The sequence below is a fragment of the Hordeum vulgare genome, chromosome 2H, assembly GCF_904849725.1.
Source record: "Hordeum vulgare subsp. vulgare chromosome 2H, MorexV3_pseudomolecules_assembly, whole genome shotgun sequence".
Taxonomy (NCBI): domain Eukaryota; kingdom Viridiplantae; phylum Streptophyta; class Magnoliopsida; order Poales; family Poaceae; genus Hordeum; species Hordeum vulgare.
The window spans coordinates 564,540,717-564,554,079 of NC_058519.1; the positions used below are offsets into that span (position 1 = coordinate 564,540,717).

Here is a 13,363-nt window from a genome sequence, read left to right on the forward strand (position 1 = left end):
GCCCAGATTTAAGTGGAGGGATCTCAGACCACTTGATGTACTTTTCATGGAAAACCCCCTGCCAATGATCAGATATGAAATAGCATATTTGCAATATAGACCTTGAGTCTTTGCGAAATATGACCATTTTCAGATATGCATGGTACTGATGCCCATCCCATCTTAGTTTGATACAAAAATCTTTCCAAAAATTTAATTCATGAAATCCATAAAACGTGTCAATATTAGCCTCTGAGACATCACTGATTTTTCAAGAGGGGCGGGCGTCTTGGTTACTAAGAAAATGTCAGTATATATCACAAATTGTTTAGCACATAAGAGAAGTAAGCAATCCCATATCAAGCAGAACTGCATATACATGTCAAACTGGAAGTGTGTGAGTACATGAACAAATTAATGACTAGAGTTATCACCTCTCAGCAAGCATTTGAGTATTTCAGTACATGAGAATACAGCACAGGAAGTATACATGGACCACTTATAGTACATGGGCGGCAGGACCGAGTATAAAGGACTGAAAACTATCACTGTCCAACAAGCATCTTGATAGTACATGACAGAAAAGATCTACGAGTATCATTTTGCGCCCTGTTTTAGTGCTTCCTGTTAATCGAGCTTCATCTGCTGGCATTCCCGCTTGTACATGGGAGTTTTTAACCTCCATGGACTCGTATACACTTCATCAATCAGTTTAATCTACCTAGCTAAGAACACCAAATAAGTAGGTGTCAGTTAGAAAAATATATGAAGTAACATATCCTGAGAAGAGAGACAGTCATTATGTCCAACTTCATCCACCACTCTGATCAAGGTTAGAATGTCAAAACTTAAGATGAAATTCCGAATACACATGTAACCAATCACGATAACCCTTGCGGTCGATGCTGGCATTCCAGCTTCTACATGTTAATTTTCAAATCAAATAAAAATGGCATGTGATAGCAGGATAAGTCTAACAGAGAGAGCACAAATATTTGTTGCAGCATATTTTGTTATTCCATTACAGATTATTTTATGTCGTTATGCCTACTGACTTGTGAAACCAACAACATCGAAACTCATTTTTCGCAAGATGCCATATAATACGCATAAATTCTAACTCAAAAATAATTCTAAATACTGACAAACATTCATGTTCATACCATTGAATGGACCTTAGCTGCTTGCATAAAAACCAGCTCATAAAAGTTCCATAGTGATGAAGGTTAGAGGTTATGACCCAAGGTTACAACCAGCTCATACATTTATTTACATAATTATCCTATTAGAAATCCATCCTTTATAAAAACTTGGCATTTTCATATAGCCTATCGTATGTACAAATAAAAAAAACATACTGTATGATAAAATGATGTGTCCAACCATCGAAGCCATTGGACATTTTAATCACTCAAAACTGGTTATGAGTTCGGCAAGAAAAATATTAGCAGAGCCACTCCCTAATATAACCAGTGAATGCATATTGTGATAATGAAATGGAACAACCACATATACTAATATTTTTAGTAAAATGTCCTAAATTTCAAATCGTAGATTATCTGCCGGTCATCAACCTACCAACTTGGTCCCCGGAGTACTTAATAGTGAAACAGAAGGACCAAAATAGACTTTGAAACCACCACAAACAATGGCAATACATAATGAAATGAAGTTACCAATATGCATCATTCACACATGAGCAGGTTTGACATGAACAAGTACAAAAAAATAGAATCGTAGAGATGTAATCAACTAGCTAATAAAATTAAGATCGAGCACAAATCTACTAGCTAAATCAAGTTAGCATCTATTTACCAGACAAATTAACAATCATGGTGATGCCTTGTAGATCTGCAGCACGTCACACAGGTTGGTTCGGAAGGAGCCGAGGATCCCACCACCTATGGCAACAGTCTGTGCATGTGTCAGAATATATACTAGGACACTTCCAATTGTTGACTCTTAGGGTGTGTTTGGTTTGAGGATCAAAAGTCATGGAATGTCATGGTTCCATCCCAAAGTCATGGGTTGGTTCCATCCTTGTGTTCAGTTGATGATAAAATTGTTGACCCCCAATTGGGAAACATAATTGTTGACCCCCAATTGGGAAACATAATTCATATATACTAGGACACTTCTTAAACTGGAGCAATTTCAGCGATGAATCATATATACATGAATCAGGACTTTGATGTGCTGATAAATGGACAAATTTCATTTTATTTTTTGCCTAGCAGAATCAAGTTACTTTCTTTCGAACTTTTCAAGCTACTGACTTTGTATACGGAACTGCAAGTATTAATCTTTTTAGCGAATTATACGCTAAACTGCAAGACGCTGAAATTATCTGACCGCATTCAATCTTCCAACTTGATTCTCCACATTACTTATGAGTGAAACAAAACTTCCAATTAGAATAACAAAACGCTAGTACACAGTAGCAACACACCATCAAATCGAAATTAGTATGCAAATCATTCACTGGGAAATTTTGACATGAACAAATAATAGAACTAGAGAGATGCAACATAAATCTACTTGATATTAAAAATGGGATGCAGCACAAATTCACTAGCAAACGGACCACCTCGTCGCACGGGCCGGTCGGGAAGGAGCTGAGGAGACCATCGCCGGCTAGCCGCCGACGAGGGGGAGGAGGACACTAGCTGTTACTGGAGAGAGGAGGCGACGAACCCACCGTTGTCGGAGCTTTAGAAGGGAATCTACGACGGAAGCTGCGGGGCAGAGTTTAGTTGGTGGTCAGTTCCGATCTGGTCCGCCTCCAACTGGGCTACCAGCCACAAAAGCTGCAAGCAGCCATCGGGAGAAGGAGCATCACCTCTACCAGGAGTGCTCACCCAACTTGGAGTATGGATCACCGCCCTCGGAGAAGATTTGGTTCGTGCTGCCTCCACGGGATCTGGGTTTCAACGAGGAGGCATCGGGACGAAATTAGCTACCAGGGAGGAACTTTTTTGCAAATTTCACGCACATATCGCCTCACCCGAATCTGAGCCATCAATCTCCCATCCAATGGAACAGATCCATTTTTTCTATTTTTTGCACCACAGCCTGCTTTTCTATTGTAGTCGCTCCCCCTTGATCCTACTCGGATTCGCAAGGAAGTGGCGCCCGCAATCCGGTGATACAGCGTGGGTAGCAGCAGCTCGCAAGGCTATACTCGGATTGGCAACATTTAATGCGCCCAATCCGGTGAGAGCCCGGTGTTCTCCGGCCCAGAGGAGAGCGAGTCCGGAGCGGAGGCGGAGCCAGCACAGGCACATCCCCTCTCTCACGCGGAGGCCGACTCGGCTCCGGTGAGCAATGGAGCATGCAGCATCTATATAATCTGGGGCATGAACCATCCCATTGCCCACCCATTGCAACAGCAGCCCTAGCGAACTTAACTAGCCTGCCTGCCTGCCGCCGGGAGATCGAACAGTCGATCGAACGCTGATCACGATCACCATGTCGTCCCCTGTCCCTGAGCAAACCAACCGTAACCTTTCCATGATCATCCCTACCAAGGAAGGTGGTGCGCCGAGCTACGCCGGCCGCAAGAGGCCGCACGCGCTTACCCTGGCCGTGTACGACCCCGCCGCCGCGGAGCATCGGGCCAACGCGGCCAACCTCTCCCTCTCCGGCGCTCTAGTCCCGTTCTTGCCGCCGCCCGTCGACGCCGCGCCCATAAACGCCGTCCCGCTCTCCGCGGTCGCTCCCCGAGCCGAGCCGGCGTGGATTCGCGCCCACTTCAACCTCCGGCTCGACCTGACGGTGACCTTCATCGACGAGAAGGCCGTGACCGCCACCGACCTCGACCCGCAGCAGAACCGGTTCCGGCTCCCGACAACCGGCGTGCTGCGCAGCCTCCGCCCGATCCTCTCCCCCGAGGAGCTCGACGCCGCCAAGATACCGTGTGAGGGCGCCAAGGAAGCCCCGAGGCCGCCAAGGCTGCCGCCGACCGAAGAGGAGGTGCAGCAGGGGAGGACCAAGAGAAAGAAGAAGCAGGGGAAGAAGCACGGCGGGCTTCCCGTCCTCGTCTGCAACGTCCACGCCGGCACCAAGCAGCTGCAGGTGACGCGGTGGGAGAGCAGCCACGGCAACATCATCAAGGGGGAAGGGTACCTGGACTTCATCACCCGCTGCTGCTTCAAGGAGAAGGACATCGTCGAGATCTGGGCCTTCAAGGAGCGCTCCTTCCGCTTGTTCGGCGTCGACATGTGCCATGCAAGCCCGCTCTACATTGTGCTAACCAAGAAAGAGCAGCCCCCGGCAGCGTCCGTAGTAGGCATGGACGAGTGTACCATGTACTAGTACAAGATATCCTGGATAGTTACACAACTGTAGCTTTAGATTTTGGATCTCAATCTAGTATTAGCCAAAGCAACTGTAAGACTTTGAGACATTCTATTGGGTTTGATCCAGGTTTACCTTTATTTATTTTTGGCACATTAAGCCTCACATGTGCTGCTACATATATAGGTTTGAGAAAATCAGTCCGCAGTATCCTCTTTGACGTTTGTATTTCAATCTGTCAGAGAAATTCAGTTGTGTTGCAAATTTGTTTTTGAGAAATTCATGATTGCCTGCAGTTTTGTGAAAGCACTTTTTCTTTAACATTGGGGTGCTGTGTTGAACTCTCTCCATCAAGAAATATAAAGAGCGAGCGTTTAGATCACGAGGAAAATCATTCATAGCAAGTTTTTGAGCAAGAGCTTAGATTCGTAGTGCCTCGTCATGTAGCTATATGGCTTATGCTTCTGTCGATTAACGTGTTAATTCTGTTTGAGTATTCCAGGTAGGTTTCTTGTCGACATCAATTTTTATAACAAGGTAGACATGTAATGCAAGTAAATAAAACCATGTTATCTAGATCTTTATTTCTTAAAAAGGATGATCACTACCGGAATCAGGCTTGGTGCCGACAGCCTAAAGTATGCCGAGTGCCCCCATCGGCATATATGAACGTATGCCGACGACCCAAACAAAACCGTCGGCATACCTCCCTCTTTGCCTACGGCCGCCGTCGGCGTATGCGGGGCTGTCGGCATAGGCCGATCTACGCAAACGGTGACTGTCGGTATAGCCTCTCCGTCGGCATATATGTGGGCACGGCCACCCGGTGGTTCACGGTCGTCTGACGCCATCAAACATATGCCGACGGCCCTAAAGGACCCTGTCGGCATAGCTGATTTTGTCCATGTCATCGATCCGCGGCAGGTGCCACGTCATTGATCCGAAGCGTCCACCGATTTGGGGCATGCCGTCGGCATAGCTATGCATTATAATTTTTTTCTTTTTACCTAAATTAACATTTGATTTACTTAGGGCATGTACACCATTGTAGATAGCTTCAGTCTATGGCCCATGTCCATGTAATATAAAAGTCTATTTAGTTATGTACTACACAAAGTTTTTACAATGCATCGTCTATTTAGGAGTATGTATATGCGCTAAATCATGGGGTGGTTAGGTCAATTCCGGATGGAAAATTATATGATGCAGACACCCCTTCGTAGAACACGAGGATGAACGTTGCAAAGCACCCGACACACTACCGTGGTGTGACCCCCCTCACGAACGTAGCTGTCGTTGTCACACGGAGGGTGGAAAAGACCACGTCGGGGAGACACGGAGGGAATCTTGTGGTGGGTTGGGCCCGCACCTTGATCAGAAGTGTACCTATGGGCTGGCCTATCACAGCTAGGTAAAAATGTCCATGTGTTAATCCTCGTCCGTGTTGGAAATATGCCCTAGAGGCAATAATAAAATAGTTATTATTATATTTCCTGTTTCAAGATAATCGTTTATTATCCATGCTATAACTGTATTGAATGGAAACATAAATGCATGTGTGGATATATAGACAAAACTGTGTCCCTAGTGAGTCTCTAGTTGACTAGCCTGTTGATCAAGGATGGTTAAGGTTTCCTAGCCATAGACAAGTGTTGTCACTTGATGACGGGAGCACATCATTAGAAGAATGATGTGATGGACAATACCCAAACTATGAACGTAGCATATGATCGTCTCATTTTGTTGCTATTGTTTTCTGCATGTCAAGTATTCATTCCTATGATCATGAGATCATGTAACTCACTAACACTGGAGGAATGCCTTGTGTGTATCGAACGTCGCAACGTTACTGGGTGACTATAAAGGTACTCTACAAGCATCTCCGAAGGTGTCCGTTGAGTTAGCATGGATCAAAACTGGGATTTGTCACTCCGTGTGACGGATAGGTACCTCGGGCCCCACTCGGTAAGACAACATCACATATAAGCCTTGCAAGCAATGTGACTAAAGAGTTAGTCACGGGATCTTGTATTACGGAACGAGTAAAGAGACTTGCCGGTAACGAGATTGAAATAGGTATGGAGATACCGACGATCGAATCTCGGGCAAGTAACATACCGAAGGACAAATGGAATGGTATACGGGATTATATGAAACCTTGGCATAGAGGTTTAACCGATAAGATCTTCGTAGAATATGTAGGATCCAATATGGACATCCAGGTCCCGCTATTGGATATTGACCAGAGAGTGTCTCAGGTCATGTCTGCAAAGTTCTCAAACCCGTAGGGTCTGCACACTTAAGGTTCGGTGACGTTTCAGTGTAGTTGAGTTATAGGTGCTGGTGACCGAAGTTTTGTTCGGAGTCCCAGATGAGATGCCGGACGTCACGAGGAGTTCTGGAATGGTCCGAAAACAAAGATTGATATGTAGGAAGTTGGTATTTGGATTCTGGAAGGATTTCGGGCATTGCCGACAGTGTACCGGGAGTGACGAATGGGTACCGGGGGCCCACCAGGTGGGATCACCCCTCCCTAAGAGGGCCACATGGACTTGGTGGTGGTGCAATAGCTCTTAGTGGGCTGACTAGTCAACCAAATAAAGCCCATGAGGTAAAACTGGAAAAAACCAAAAGAGGTGGACAACTTGGGGAGAAGTCCTACTCCAAGTAGGATTGGAGGAGGACTCCTCCTCTCCTAGTTTGGCCGATCCCAAGGGGGTTTCCCTTGGTGCTCAAGGCTAGACCCTCCTTCCTCCTATATATACTAGAGGTTTTGGGGGTTGTGAGACACAATTTCAGCCACGTGCAACCCTCTCCTCTAGTTTGTAGTTCCTCCTCTAGATCGGATCTGTGTGGTGCTTAGGCGAAGCCGTGCAGGAATAGATCATCACCATCATCGGTCCATGGTGTATTTCGGTGCTAGATCGGGATGGATGATGACCCACAAGTATAGGGGATCAATCGTAGTCCTTTCGATAAGTAAGAGTGTCGAACTCAACGAGGAGCAGAAGGATCTGACAAGTGGTTTTCACCAAGGAAATATCTGCAAGCACTGAAATTATCGGTAACAAGTGATTGTGTGGTGAGATGATTCGTAGCGAGCAACAAGTAACAAAAGTAGCAACGGTGCAGCAAAGTGGCCCAATCCCTTTTGTAGCAAGGGACAAGCCTGGACAAAGTCTTATAGGAGGAAAAGCGCTCCCGAGGACACACGGGAATTTCTGTCATGCTAGTTTCATCATGTTCATATGATTCGCGTTCGTTACTTTGATAGTTTGATATGTGGGTGGACCGGCGCTTGGGTACTGCCCTTACTTGGACAAGCATCCCAGTTATGATTAACCCCTCTCGCAAGCATCCGCAACTACAAAAGAAGAATTAAAACAAAGTCTAACCATAGCATTAAACTAGTGGATCCAAATCCGCCCCTTACGAGGCAACACATAAACTAGGGTTTAAGCTTCTGTCACTCTAGCAACCCATCATCTACTTACTACTTCCCAATGCCTTCCTCTAGGCCCAAATAATGGTGAAGTGTTATGTAGTCGACGTTCACATAAAACCACTAGAGGAAAAACAACATACAACACATCAAATTACCGAACGAATACCAAATTCACATGACTACTATTAGCATGACTTATCCCATGTCCTCAGGAACAAAAGTAACTACTCACAAAGCATAATCATATTCATGACCAGAGAGGTAATGAGTAGCATCAAGGATCTGAACATAAACTCTTCCACCAAATAATCCAACTAGCATCAACTACAAAGAGTAATGAACACTACTAGCAACCTTACAAGTACCAATCGGAGTTGCGAGACGGAGATTGGTTACAAGTGATGAACTAGGGTTTGGAGATGAGATGGTGCTGATGAAGATGTTGATGGTGACGAGTCCCCTCCGATGAGAGGAGTGTTGGTGATGACGATGGCGACGATTTCCCCCTCCGGGAGGGAAGTTTCCCTAGCAGAATATCCTGCCGGAGCTCTAGATTGGTTCTGCTCAAGTTCCACCTCGTGGCGGCGGCGAATCCACGAAAAAGCTCCTCCCTGATGTTTTTCCAGACGAAACCCTTCATATAGCAGAAGAGGGGGGCCAGTGGGCCAGCAGGCTGCCCACAAGCCCCCTTGGCGCGACCAGGGGGTGGCCGCGCCAAGCAGGCTTGTGGCCACGTGCTGGCGCTCCTTCGGCCCAGTATTTTTAAAAATCCAGAAAAAAATCCTCGTTGATTTTTACGGCGTTTGGAGTTGCGCAGAATAGGTATCTCAACTTTGCTCCTCTTTCAGGCCAGAATTCCAGCTGCCGGCATTCTCCCTCTTCATGTAAACCTTGCAAAATAAGAGAGAAAAGGCATAAGTATTGTACCGTGAAGTGAAATAACAGCCCAAGAAGCGATAAATATCAACATGAAAACATGATGCAAAATGGACATATCAACTCCTCCAAGCTTAGACCTCGCTTGTCCTCAAGCGAAAGCCGAGCTCAATAAATATGTCCACATGTTTAGGGAGAGAGGTGTCGACAAAACAAGATACGAACATGCAAGCATCATGATCATGATCAGAACAGCAATACCAACATATAATCTCTCATGCTAAAGTGATAATTCGTTCACAAAGTAAAGCATGGATCAAGAACTTTACCGAGAAGTAACAACCGATAGCCTTTAGTCATTGAAGAAATTGCAATTTATCACAACACCAGAAAGGTTCAAATAAGAGCTTGTAAAGCAAATCCACATACTCAATCATTCTTTCGTTCTCTACAATTGCTACAACTCACGTGGTACTCATGAGATCAAAAGTTCAGCTGGACACAGAGAAAGATAGGGGCTTTCGATTTTGCATCCCAAGTGTTTACCTCAAGGGTAATGTCAACAATAATAATTCATGAATACTTACCTCCAAGTTGACATATGAATATAGATCTTTCCCAAGCATATGACGTTAGCCAAGATAAAGGCGAAATAAGGAATTGGTGAAGATCACCATGACTCTTTCAAGGGAAAAAAGTAAAGGTACAAGATAGGCCCTTCGCAGAGGGAAGGAGAGATTTTCATGCGCTTTTGAGGTTTGGATGCGTGTCCTCTCAGTGCGAAGGAACATCGCTGTATATTGCCTCCTGTGATAAAGAACTTTATTATGCAGTCTGTCGCTTTTATGTCTTCCTCATCACAGGTTCGTACAAAGCTTATTTTCCACACACTAATAGATCATACATATTAGAGAGCAATTTTTATTGCTTGCACCAATGACAACTTACTTGAGGGATCTTACTCAATACATAGGTAGGTATGGTGGACTCACACGGCAAAACTGGGTTGATGGTTTATGGATGCACAAGTAGTATCTCTACTTAGTGCGGGAGGTTTGGCTAATGTGAGGTGGAAGCAATCGTCACATGCTAAGGGATCTCTAATCATATAACATTGTTCGGAGCTAAGCAAACACAATTCATTATGTTGTCTTCCTTGACCAACATCTACTTCTAGGCATGCAATAGTTTAGTGAGTGTTCACAATCATAGATGGTGTCAGAGATGATATATTTATATGTGAACCTCTCCTTTATCACTTACTATTAATTGCAACAATGACCAAGGTCTACGTTTGTCTACCCACAACAAGTTTCAATCATCATCCCTTTTATATGTGAAGCCATCACTTCCCATAAGATCATTACATGATCTTTCATGCTTTTGTTCTTTTCTCAATCTATTGATCATGGCAAGAGGCAAAGCCCTTCAACTAAGACACTCTTTATTATATAGTTCACGAGCTCGAACACATCGGGGGTGACACAAAGGAAAACTCAATACTAAAACACTAAGACTTTTAATATACTAGAGAAAAATAAAATTTAAAAGGAAAACTAAAGCAAAGGTAAAGGCAAAAGATGTGATGGTGATACGATACCGGGGCAACTCCCCAAAGCTTGGCAAAAGCCAAGGGGATTGCCCATACCCATGCTCAGTTGTCTTCCTTTGGTGCTGATGGTGGTGGAGTTGTTGCAACATGGGCTTGATCATCCGTCTTCCAAGGCATAGGTGCTCCATCATGGAAAGATGAGCGAGTCTCCAAAATCCTCAAATCTGCAGCCAACCGTATTGATTTAAATCTACACTCATACTCACAGTTTTGGTTATGTAGGTCATAGATCTGGGCCTGGAGTTGATCAATCCTGTCATAGAGCCTGGAGAGGTCCTTCCCAATGTCATTGGCATCAATCCTGTGCTTGTTGGTGAACTCCGTGATCATCATGTGGTTGGCGTTGAGTCCACGCTCCACCATCCCTTGGCACTTGAAGACTTGTTGCTCCATTGTTTCGAGCCTCGTCTCCACGCTTCCGGTCTTCTTGGGACCCTCAACATCATGGATTTGCAACATCCCCTCACACATCTCGGTAGATTGAGGGTGTTGCAGCACTCCCGTGAGGTAGGGATTGATGGCCTTCTCGAAGATCTTGTCCTTCGGAGCTTTTAGGGAAGTCATAGCGATCTAGATGTGCAACAGAAATAGGCTCGAAATGAAAAACAAAGGAAATCTGCGTGATGCAGGGGTCAGACCTCACAGGAGAATATATATTGATTTTTTTCCAGACCAGAAGGAGTACTCCGCACGAAAATGGAGTCCGGGAGGCGCACGAGGTGGCCACAAGCCTTCCCTGCGCGACCAGGGGGTGGGCCCGCGCCGGGCAGGCTTGTCGCCTCCTCGCGCACTTTCCGGACTACTTCCAATTTTTGTATTTTTTCAAATATTCCAAAACGGAGGAAATTTCCTACTGGAAAAGTTTTGGACTCTGTTTTCTTACCGAATCACATACCTCTTCGTTTTCGGAGTCTGAAACAGGCTGATAAGTATCCCTTAGGTATTCCTCCGGAGTTATGGTATTGATGATATTGCTTTCGACATTTATGGGAGTACCTGAGATACAATGCTTGATTCTCTGCCCATTTACAAGTCTCAGACAATTACCTTCCGTGTTGTTGATCTTGATAGCACTGGAACGATATAATTCCTCAACAACATAGGGACCTTCCCATTTAGAGAGAAGCTTGCTTGTAAAGAATCTTAAACGAGAGTTATATAGCAAGACATAATCACCTACATTGAACTCACGCTTTTGTATCCTCTTATCATTCCACCTCTTAACCTTCTCTTTGAACAACTTGGCATTCTCATATACCTGAGTTCTCCATTCATCAAGCGAGCTAATGTCAAATAACCTGTTCTCACCGGCAAGTTTGAAATCAAAGTTGAGCTCTTTGATTGCCCAATAAGTTTTATGCTCTAGCTCAAGAGGTAAATGACATGCTTTACCGAACACCATTTTGTATGGAGACATGCCCATGGGATTCTTATAGACAGTCCTATAAGCCCACAGTGCATCATCGAGCTTCTTAGACCAATTCTTTATAGACCTGTTGACAGTCTTTTGCAGAATTAGTTTAATCTCTCTATTGCTTAGCTCTACTTGACCACTCGACTGAGGGTGATAGGGAGACGCAATTCTATGGTTGACATCGTACTTCGCAAGCGTTTTACGGAAAGCACCATGAATGAAATGTGAACCACCGTCGATCATTAGATATCTAGGGACTCCAAATCTAGGGAAAATAACTTCTTTAAGCATGCTGATAGAGGTGTTTTGATCAACACTACTAGTGGGGATAACTTCTACCCACTTAGTGACGTAATCAACAGCAACTAAGATGTGAGTATACCCATTAGATTTTGGAAAAGGTCCCATATAATCAAAGCCCCAAACATCAAATGGTTCAATGACAAGTGAATAGTTCATAGGCATTTCCTGACGTTTACCAATATTACCTACTCTTTGACATTCGTCACAAGACAAGACAAACTTACGGGCATCCTTGAAGAGAGTGGGAAAATAGAAACCTGATTGCAATACCTTGTGTGCAGTTCTATCTCCCTCATGGTGTCCTCCGTAGGCCTCGGAGTGACACTTCTGTAGGATCTGTCCCTATTCATGTTCAGGTACACAACATCTAATAACACCATCTACTCCTTATAAAGGTGAGGATCATCCCAAAATTAATGTCTCAAGTCAAAGAAGAATTTCTTCTTTTGCTGGTATGTGGAACTAGGTGGTATATATTTGGCAACGATATAGTTTGCATAATCAGCATACCACGGTGCACTACGTGAAGTATTGATGACATTCAGTTGATCATCAGGAAAGCTATCATCAATAGGTTGTGGGTCATTAAGAACGTTCTCCAACCTATACAAGTTATCTGCTACGGGGTTATCAGCACCCTTCCCGTCGACAACGTGCAAATCAAACTCCTGTAGCAAGAGAACCCATCTGATATGTCTAGGTTTAGCGTCCTTCTTCTCCATGAGGGACTAAATAGCAGCGTGATTAGTGTGAATAGTGACTTTGGAATCAACTATGTAAGACCTGAACTTTTCACATGCAAACACGACTGCTAAAAACTCCTTCTCTATAGTAGCATAGTTTCTTTGGGCACTGTCTAAAGTTTTACTAGCATAGTGAATAACATTCAACTTATTATCGACTCTTTGACCCCCTAGAAGAGCACCAACAGCATAATCACTAGCATCACACATGATTTCAAAAGGTAAGTTCCAATCAGGTGGTTGAACAATAGGTGCAGTTATCAAAGCCCTCTTAAGTATTTCGAAGGCTTCCTCACAATCATCATCAAAGACAAAAGGAATATCTTTTTGCAAGAGATTGGTAAGAGGCCTAGAAATCTTAGAGAAGTCTTTAATGAACCTTCTATAGAAGCCAACATGACCAAGGAAACTTCTTATACCTTTGATATCTGTGGGGTATGGCATTTTCTCGATTGCATCAACCTTAGCCTTATCGACTTCAATACCTCTTTCAGAAATTTTATGTCCTAAGACGATGCCTTCATTAACCATAAAGTGGCACTTCTCCCAATTCAAGACAAGATTGGTGTCTTTACATCTCTGCAAGACCCGATCAAGGTTGCTGAGGCAATCATCAAAAGAAGACCCGTAAACGGAGAAGTCATCCATGAAAACCTCAACAATCTTTTCACAGAAGTCAGAGAATATAGCCATCA

The 13,363-nt window shown here is 44.2% G+C and overlaps 1 long non-coding RNA gene across 4 annotated transcripts; it reads right to left on the reverse strand.

The window, feature by feature from the left end:
* Nucleotides 1-377: 377 nt before the first annotated feature.
* LOC123427288 lies at nucleotides 378-2,987 on the reverse strand. 4 transcript variants are annotated; one of them, XR_006622383.1, is made up of 4 exons: nucleotides 2,819-2,987; nucleotides 2,567-2,714; nucleotides 1,795-1,893; nucleotides 378-704 (listed from the first exon to the last, which is right to left on the reverse strand). It is a non-coding gene; the product is annotated as an uncharacterized LOC123427288 (long non-coding RNA). The 4 variants fall into 4 exon arrangements; XR_006622385.1 differs by having other exon boundaries at nucleotides 1,795-1,880; nucleotides 2,567-2,987; XR_006622382.1 differs by having other exon boundaries at nucleotides 2,567-2,981.
* Between the last annotated feature and the right edge of the window lie 10,376 nt (nucleotides 2,988-13,363).